Raw genomic sequence first — 8,729 nt, 5'->3', positions numbered from 1 at the left:
TATTGGAACCCAAGTTTCCAATGTTCACATACAATCATGAATGCATGATTACTTTTAAACACATCAAATACATGACGCTATCTAGCTCGAAGCTAATCATTCACTGATGCGGAAACACAATTCCAACATCTAACACATTAGGATAACACAATATCCTATCACTCAATTCATAATTATTCACATGGTAATTATCTGCATGCTCATTTTTATACACACAAGGTTTCACTTACACTTATGTCATAAAACATACATCATTCTCTTATCATTGCAAATTAATGCTAAAACATATACATTGCTCACATTAAGCTACAACTTATTGCATACACGTTTATCATTCATATAACGATTAACAATAAGCATTAATAGTATCAACATGTATCAACAATCATGTAAGGATACTCTTAAACCATGATACAAGTGCCTAATCACACTTATAAACAATAACAAAAGTTGCAGGTTCAGTACTATTCGCTAAGCGAATCCGTAGCGAACAGGTAGCGAACTTATTCGCTAAGCGAAGCTCTATTCGCTATAGCGAACTACATCAGAGGATTACAGGTACATGGCGAACAGGTAGCGAGCTTGTAGCGAGCTTATTCGCTGTAGCGAGCTACTCTTCGCTAAGCGAACTACACCAGAAAGAAAATCTGTTCTTGAGTTATCTAAGGCGGTTTAACATCAAATCAACTCAAAATTCATCCAAACATGTTATAAATTCATATAAACAGCCATTCCAAACATATATGGTATCAAGGAACATTAATCATCCCTTCCAAACATCTAAATACCTCAAATAATCAAAATCAAGCCAATTTCTTGGGTTTTAAGCAACTTTCATAAACTTTCCAAAAATGATCCAAACACATACATATTCATCATGGAATCAAGCTAGTAATTAACACATACAAAGTGATGATGAAGAACATCATACTCACATACAAAAACTTATCAAAAATCTAAAAGAAATTGAGTGGGAGAGTTCGGGAACGGAGACATAGACAATCTCCCCCCTCCTTGTCACTCAAGAATCATGAATTCTAATCTCTTACCTTAAGTTTGGTGATGATTCAAGCCTTCTCTTAGCCAAAACCCTAGCTCTTGCTCTATCTTGCTTCCACTCACTCAAACTCAAGAAATGAATTTATGATACTATTCATAAGTTGGACTTGCTACTTATACTACTTCTCATGTGTCATGAACCAAGCCCAAATGGCTTAGGCCCATTGCCTCTCACGCCCATTTAAGCCCAAAACAAGGTTCTCGCGCCTAATAACTTACGATCGGCTAAATAATTATTCGTCGCTCACTAAAATAATAAAAGCCAATTAATAAATAAAATACATTTAATAAAATATACGAATACGAAAAACGGGTCGTTACAGAATGAATGAACTTTGTGATTTTTCCCTTGTTCTTATCTCCTTTCCACCTTTATTGACTTTTCTTACCAACCAAGTTGAAGAAAATATCTTCTCCTCCCACTTGCATCATAAAAATCTCATGACAAACCAAGCCCAACACTATTCATTTCTAAGCCCAAATCTTTGCCCCCTCTAGGCCCAACTCACACAATCTCGTTCGCTAACTTACGCTCGCGCAAAATAAATAATCTCCGATTACGAGAAAATTCTTTTGAAAGTCAAACAATAAAATAAAACATATAGAATATATTTTACGAAAAACGGGTCGTTACAACTCTCCCCCACTTAAAATATTTTCGCCCTCGAAAATTGCTCGACTAAGAACAACCCCGGATAAAACTCTCATCCAACTTTCCAACTCCCACGTTGCATTCTCACCAGCCGGTCCTCCCCACACGACTTTCACTGATGCAATCTCTTTGTTTCTCAACCTCTTCACTTCTCTTCCTTCAATTCTCAAAGGCACAGTCTCGACGGTCAAGTCATCCCTCACTTGAACATCGTCCGATTCAATCACGTGTGTCGGATCAGACACATACTTGCGCAACTGTGATACATGGAAAACATCGTGCAAATTCGCCAATGATGGCGGTAATGCAATCCTATACGCAACTTTCCCAACTCGCTTCAAAATCTCAAATGGTCCAATAAACCTAGATGTCAACTTCCGCGACTTCAACGCACGTCCTACTCCAGTAGTCGATGTAACTCGTAGGAATACATGATCCCCTTCTTGGAATTCAATGTCCTTCCTCCTCTTATCATGATAACTCTTCTGTCGACTCTGAGACGTTTTCATCTTCTCACGAATCATCCGAATCTTCTCTGTTGTTTCTTGTACAATCTCTGGTCCAAGAATTGCACCTTCTCCAGTTTCATACCAACACAGAGGTGTCCTACACCTTCTCCCATACAAAGCCTCAAACGGTGCCATTCCGATACTAGAATGGTAACTGTTGTTGTATGTAAACTCTACCAATGGCAAACAAGAATCCCAATTCACGTTTTGTTCCAAAACACACGCTCTCAACAAATCCTCTAAGGATTGTATCGTCCTCTCCGACTGACCATCTGTCTGAGGGTGATACGCTGAACTCAACCTCAACTTCGTTCCTAAAGCTTCTTGCAAGCTTTCCCAAAATCTAGAAGTAAATCTCGGATCTCTATCCGAAATAATACTTGTTGGAATACCATGTAGCTTCACAATCTGCTCCACATAAATCTCGGCCAACTTAGGCACCAAAGTACCTTTCCTGATAGCAATGAAGTGAGCACACTTCGTCAGACGATCTACCACTACCCAAATCACCTCGTTACTTTTCTTGGTCTTCGGTAAACCTCCCACAAAATCCATTGCAATGCTATCCCATTTCCATTCGGGTATAAACATTGGTTGCAACAAACCAAACGGCTTCTGATGTTCGATCTTCGATTTCTGACAAGTTAAGCATGAATAAACAAATTCAGAAATTTGCCTCTTCATTCCCGGCCACCAAAACAACTTCCTCAAATCCTGATACATCTTGGTTACTCCAGGATGAATACTCAAACCACTTCTGTGACCTTCTTCCATGATCATTCTCTTTAATTCGGGTACATCCGGTACACAAACTCTTCCGTGAAATCTCATGACTCCACTTTCGTCAATCTTGATATTGGTCTCCTTGCCTTCATTGATGAGTACCATCTTCTCCATCAATTTCTTATCCGATTTCTGACGTTCTTTAATATCTTCAAGAAAAGGATTCGTCATTCTCAACATCCCAAGCTTCACACTTGAAGAAGTAACCTCACACACAAGACTCAAGTCTCGGAATTCTTCAATCAACTCCAACTCTCTCACCATCAATGATGACATATGCAAAGTTTTCCTACTTAATGCATCGGCCACCACATTGGCTTTTCCGGGGTGATAACTCAATTCAAAATCGTAGTCCTTTAAGAATTCGAGCCATCTTCGTTGCCTCATATTCAACTCCTTCTGGTCGAATAAGTATCTCAGACTCTTGTGATCACTAAACACTTCAAACCTCGATCCATACAAGTAGTGTCTCCACACTTTCAAAGCAAACACCACTGCGGCTAACTCCAAATCATGCGTTGGATAGTTCCTCTCGTGAACCTTCAGTTGCCTTGAAGCATATGCTACCACATTACCCCCTTGCATAAGCACTCCACCAAGTCCTAACTTCGAAGCATCGCAATACACGACGAACGACTCTTTGGCATCGGGTAAAATCAACACGGGTGCAGTAGTCAATCTTCTCTTGAGCTCTTGGAAACTCTTCTCACAATTACCATCCCAAACAAACGCTTGATCTTTCCTCGTCAACTTGGTTAACGGCAAAGCCAACTTCGAAAAACCTTCGATGAATCTTCTATAATAACCGGCTAAACCAAGGAAACTTCTAATCTCTGAAACAGATTCCGGCGTTCCCCACTGTGACACAGCGTCAACCTTCGCAGGATCTACCACGATTCCTCCACTTGAAATTATATGCCCTAAGAAACTCACCTCTTTCATCCAAAATTCACACTTTGACAACTTGGCATACAACTTCTTCTCCTTCAAGACTTGTAAAACAATCCTCAAGTGCTCTTCGTGCTCTTCCTCGGATTTCGAGTAAATCAAAATGTCGTCGATGAACACCACCACGAATCTATCCAAAAATGAATGGAAAATTCGGTTCATATACTCCATGAAAACTCCGGGTGCATTGGTCACACCAAACGGCATAACTGAATACTCGTAGTGCCCATACCTCGTCCTGAATGCAGTCTTAGGTATGTCTTCCGTCTTCACTCTAATCTGATGGTATCCAGATCTCAAATCGATCTTACTAAACACGCAAGCTCCAACTAGTTGATCCATCAAATCATCTATCCTCGGAAGTGGATATTTATTCTTGATCGTCACTTTGTTCAACTGACGATAGTCTATACATAATCTCATGCTTCCATCTTTCTTCTTCACAAGCAATACCGGCGCTCCCCATGGCGAAACACTCGGTCGAACAAACCTCTTCTCAAGCAGCTCTTCAAGTTGCTTCTTCAATTCATTCAACTCAGACGCTGACATTCGATACGGCGCCATCGATATCGGACTAGTTCCAGGTACTAGGTCGATAGAAAACTCTACCTCTCGCTTTGGAGGCACGTCAGATATGTCATCCGGAAACACATCTGGGAATTCACAAACGATCGGTAACTCTTCTATCTTAACTCCTCCTTCGAGTTTCAATGATGCAAACATCATGAACATCTCGGCATGTTCTTTCAACGCTTCCGATACTTCCTTCCCGCTCATCAAATGCAAGTTCTCCTCCGGCTTCGGAAAAACAACGGCCTTCTCACGACAGTTGATATGAATTCGGTTGAAGATTAACCAATTCATACCAAAAATTACATCCATACCACTAAGTGGAATACACACTAAATCCATACCAAAGTGCTTATCAAAAATGGTTACGGGGCAATTACGACATACTTGTCGGGTAATCACTGAACCATTAGCAGGAGTTTCTATTTCCATCCTACCCGTCATATCCGTTAAAGGAATACTAAGACGCTTCGCACAATCCAAAGAAATAAAAGAATGCGTCGCTCCCGTATCTATAATCGCAATTAAAGGAGTGTTATAGATGAAACACGTACCTCTAATGAGATTGTCCTCAAGGCTAGCATCCTCTCCACTCAAAGCAAACACCTTGCCCATCACCTTCTTGGGCTTCTTACAAGTCAGACTCTTGTGGCCTTCATCTCCACAGTTGAAACACACCACTTTTCCTCTGCAAGCTTCGGTCTTGTGGCCCAGCTTTCCACAATTCTTACACCTATCTCCCTTCCTCGGGCAATCATAAGACATATGACCCCTTTCTCCACAGTTGTAATAATTCCCATTCACCGGCTTCTTACCACCACTTGTATTCCCTTTACCGCGGTTGTCATAAGGTTTTCCGCGCTCTTGTCCTTTCCCTTTTCGGTCGTTCACAGCTTTGTAGTAGTTCACCTTTGCCCTACCATCTTCATCACAGATCCTACTCTTGTTCACAAGGGTCGCAAAATCCCTTATCTGTGAAAATCCAATCATATGCTTAATGTCTGGACGTAGACCACTTTCAAACTTCACACACTTGTCGTTCTCCGCTTCCATAGTGTTGTAATGCGGGCTAAACGCACACAAAGTCTCAAACTTGACGGCATAGTCAGCTACCGTCATATTTCCCTGTTTCAACTCCATGAATTCCACTACTTTCTTGTTCTTCACATCCACAGGAAAATACTTAACCAAAAATTCTCTTTTAAACCTTGCCCATGGTATAGCCATACCACCGGGTCCTAGCCTCAACTTAGCATTCTTCCACCACACATTCGCTTCCTCACGCAACACATATGTCCCAAGGGTTGTCTTCCCTTCCTCGGAACAATCCATTGCCTCAAAGATTATTTCAAGTTCCTCCAGCCACTTGTGAGCTCCATCCGGGTTGTAACCTCCGGTAAATGTTGGCGGTTTCTGCTTCATGAACCTTTCCAACCTCATCTCTACCTCTCTTCCAGGTTGATGATCTCTAACCACTATGTTGGTGAGTGCGGCCAAAGCCTCCGCAATCTGAGCATTCGTCCTCGCAGCAGCCATGATTCCTGAACGAATCACAACTAGACGTTAGAAAGTACTAACAGTGTTCCCTACACATGCTCATACGGGGAAAAGAAAAGTCCTAGTTGGTTCACACGAACCGACCTGCTCTGATACCACTATTGTAACACCCAAACCCGTTAATTAATTAACTCTGTCTTTATAAAATCTTTTTCGAAAATACGCAGCGGAAAAATTGAAAATCTGATTATAAAGCGCTGGTTTGAATATCACAAAATACAAAATCCTCCGCATCAACACGATGCGTTATAAGTTATACAAAACCAATACTTTTCACCAAGAATAATTCTTATATGAAAACATAAGCAATTACAGAGTAATTTTCTAAAGGAATTTATATATATATATGTACAAAACCCCTTTTCTCCCCGTGTCACAATCAGAGCGGAGCTTCACCACGCTACTCGGACAAGCTAACATATAACCTGTCAATCTGGATATCTGAACCCCCAAAGGTCCAGCAATTAACCCAAAGCAGAGAGTTAGAAAACATAATCGCATATCATACGAGTATAAGAAAGGCCTTACACTTTCGAACTATCATACATATTCTAACTCATACACATACATCAACAAATACGACTACCAATTAATCATTCATTTTATAGTCATGACGGACTCTACACTTGTTCATTTTATAGTCATGACGGACTCTACACTTGTTCATTTTATAGTCATGACGGACTCTACACTTGTTCATTTTATAGTCATGACGGACTCTACACTTGTACCAAGACACGTTCAACAATTAGCACAAAGCTATTATAAACATCAGACAACACCTTAGTCAATCATATGACATTTATCACTTATCAATTAATATGCACATTTACCCTAATGCATCTAATGCCAATTAATTCACTGTCATGCCATCCCTAGACATGACTAAATGCATGTGGTACCAAGGTGTCTCACCAACGGTGGACCAAGAACAGTTTTATATCTTGCTGGATATGTCGGAACTTACCGAACCATCTTATCTCCCTTGGATAAGCCAACACAGTTTTATATCCTGTTGGATAGCAGCTCTGGACTCATGGATTCATCTAATCCGATCCTCGGCTTCATTATGGACACATAATCCATTTTCGTTATTGGAACCCAAGTTTCCAATGTTCACATACAATCATGAATGCATGTATGCATACACATATCAACCATATGATATTCTCTAGCTCGAAGCTACTCTTTTATGAATGCGGGAACACAATCCTAACACATTCACTTAACATTACAAATTAATGCCAAAACATAACATTGCTCACTTAAGCTACTACTTATTGCATACACGTTTATCAATCATATAATGATTAACAATAAGCATTAATAGTATCAACATGTATCAACAATCATGTAAGAATACCCTTAAACCATGTTACAAGTGCCTAATTGCACTTAAAACAATTATCAAAAAGTTGCTGTCACAGTGCTGTTCGCTAAGCGAACCCGTAGCGAACATGTTCGCTGTAGCGAACAGGTAGCGAACTACATCAGAGGGTTACAGGTACATGGCGAACAGATAGCGAATCCGTAGCGAGCACGTTCGCTGTAGCGAACAGGTAGCGAACTTATTCGCTAAGCGAAGCTCAGTTCGCTGTAGCGAACTACACCAGAAAGAAAATCTGTTCTTGAGCTATCTAAGGCGGTTTAACATTGATTCAGCTCAAAAATTCATCCAAACATGTTATAAATTCATATAAACAGTCATTTCAAACATATATGGTATCAAGGAACATTAATCATCCCTTCTAAACATCCAAACACCTCAAATAATCAAAATCATGCCAATTTCTTGGGTTTTAAGTAACTTTCATAAACTTTTTCAACATGATCCTAACACATACATATTTATCATGAAATCAAGCTAGTGATTAACACATACAAAGTGATGATGAAGAACATCACACTCACATATAAAAGCTTATCAAAAGTCTAAAAGAAATTGAGTGGGAGAGTTCGGGAACGGAGACATAGACAATCTCCCCCCTCCTTGTCACTCAAGAATCATGAATTCTAATCTCTTACCTTAGAAATTTGATGAATCCTCAAGCTCCTCATGTTCTAGCTCTCATGAGCTCCTCTCTTTCTCAAGCCCTAGCACCCTCTTGCTTTGCTCTCTTGCTTGCCCTAGCTTAGGGATGATGATCTATGAACCTTCATGGTTCCAACAAGCTTCTAATAATTGAATTTGGCTAAGGAATGAAAAATTGGTGATGGAAGGGAAATGATGAAGAAATGTCACGGCCAAAGAAGAGAGAAGAAGAAGAATGAATGAACTTTGTGATTTTTCCCTTGTTCTTATCTCCTTTCCACCTTTATTGACTTTTCTTACCAACCAAGTTGAAGAAAATATCTTCTCCTCCCACTTGCATCATAAAAATCTCATGACAAACCAAGCCCAACACTATTCATTTCTAAGCCCAAATCTTTGCCCCCTCTAGGCCCAACTCACACAATCTCATTCGCTAACTTACGCTCGCGCAAAATAAATAATCTCCGATTACGAGAAAATTCTTTTGAAAGTCAAACAATAAAATAAAACATATAGAATATATTTTACGAAAAACGGGTCGTTACACATCCTGTCATGCATTTTTGGAGAAGATTGTTTACTTATCTCAGGCATATATTTCCCTTCTTTGTTGTAATCC

The 8,729-nt window shown here is 40.0% G+C and overlaps 1 long non-coding RNA gene across 1 annotated transcript; it reads right to left on the bottom strand.

The window, feature by feature from the left end:
- Nucleotides 1-6,242: 6,242 nt before the first annotated feature.
- On the bottom strand, nucleotides 6,243-8,378 carry LOC123902261. The gene is made up of 2 exons (XR_006807525.1): nucleotides 8,104-8,378; nucleotides 6,243-6,519 (listed from the first exon to the last, which is right to left on the bottom strand). It is a non-coding gene; the product is annotated as an uncharacterized LOC123902261 (long non-coding RNA).
- Between the last annotated feature and the right edge of the window lie 351 nt (nucleotides 8,379-8,729).

Source organism: Trifolium pratense, linkage group LG1 (genome assembly GCF_020283565.1).
Source record: "Trifolium pratense cultivar HEN17-A07 linkage group LG1, ARS_RC_1.1, whole genome shotgun sequence".
Taxonomy (NCBI): Eukaryota; Viridiplantae; Streptophyta; class Magnoliopsida; order Fabales; family Fabaceae; genus Trifolium; species Trifolium pratense.
Note: the sequence above shows the minus strand (reverse complement) of the source record. Positions and strands in the feature narration are given on the sequence as shown.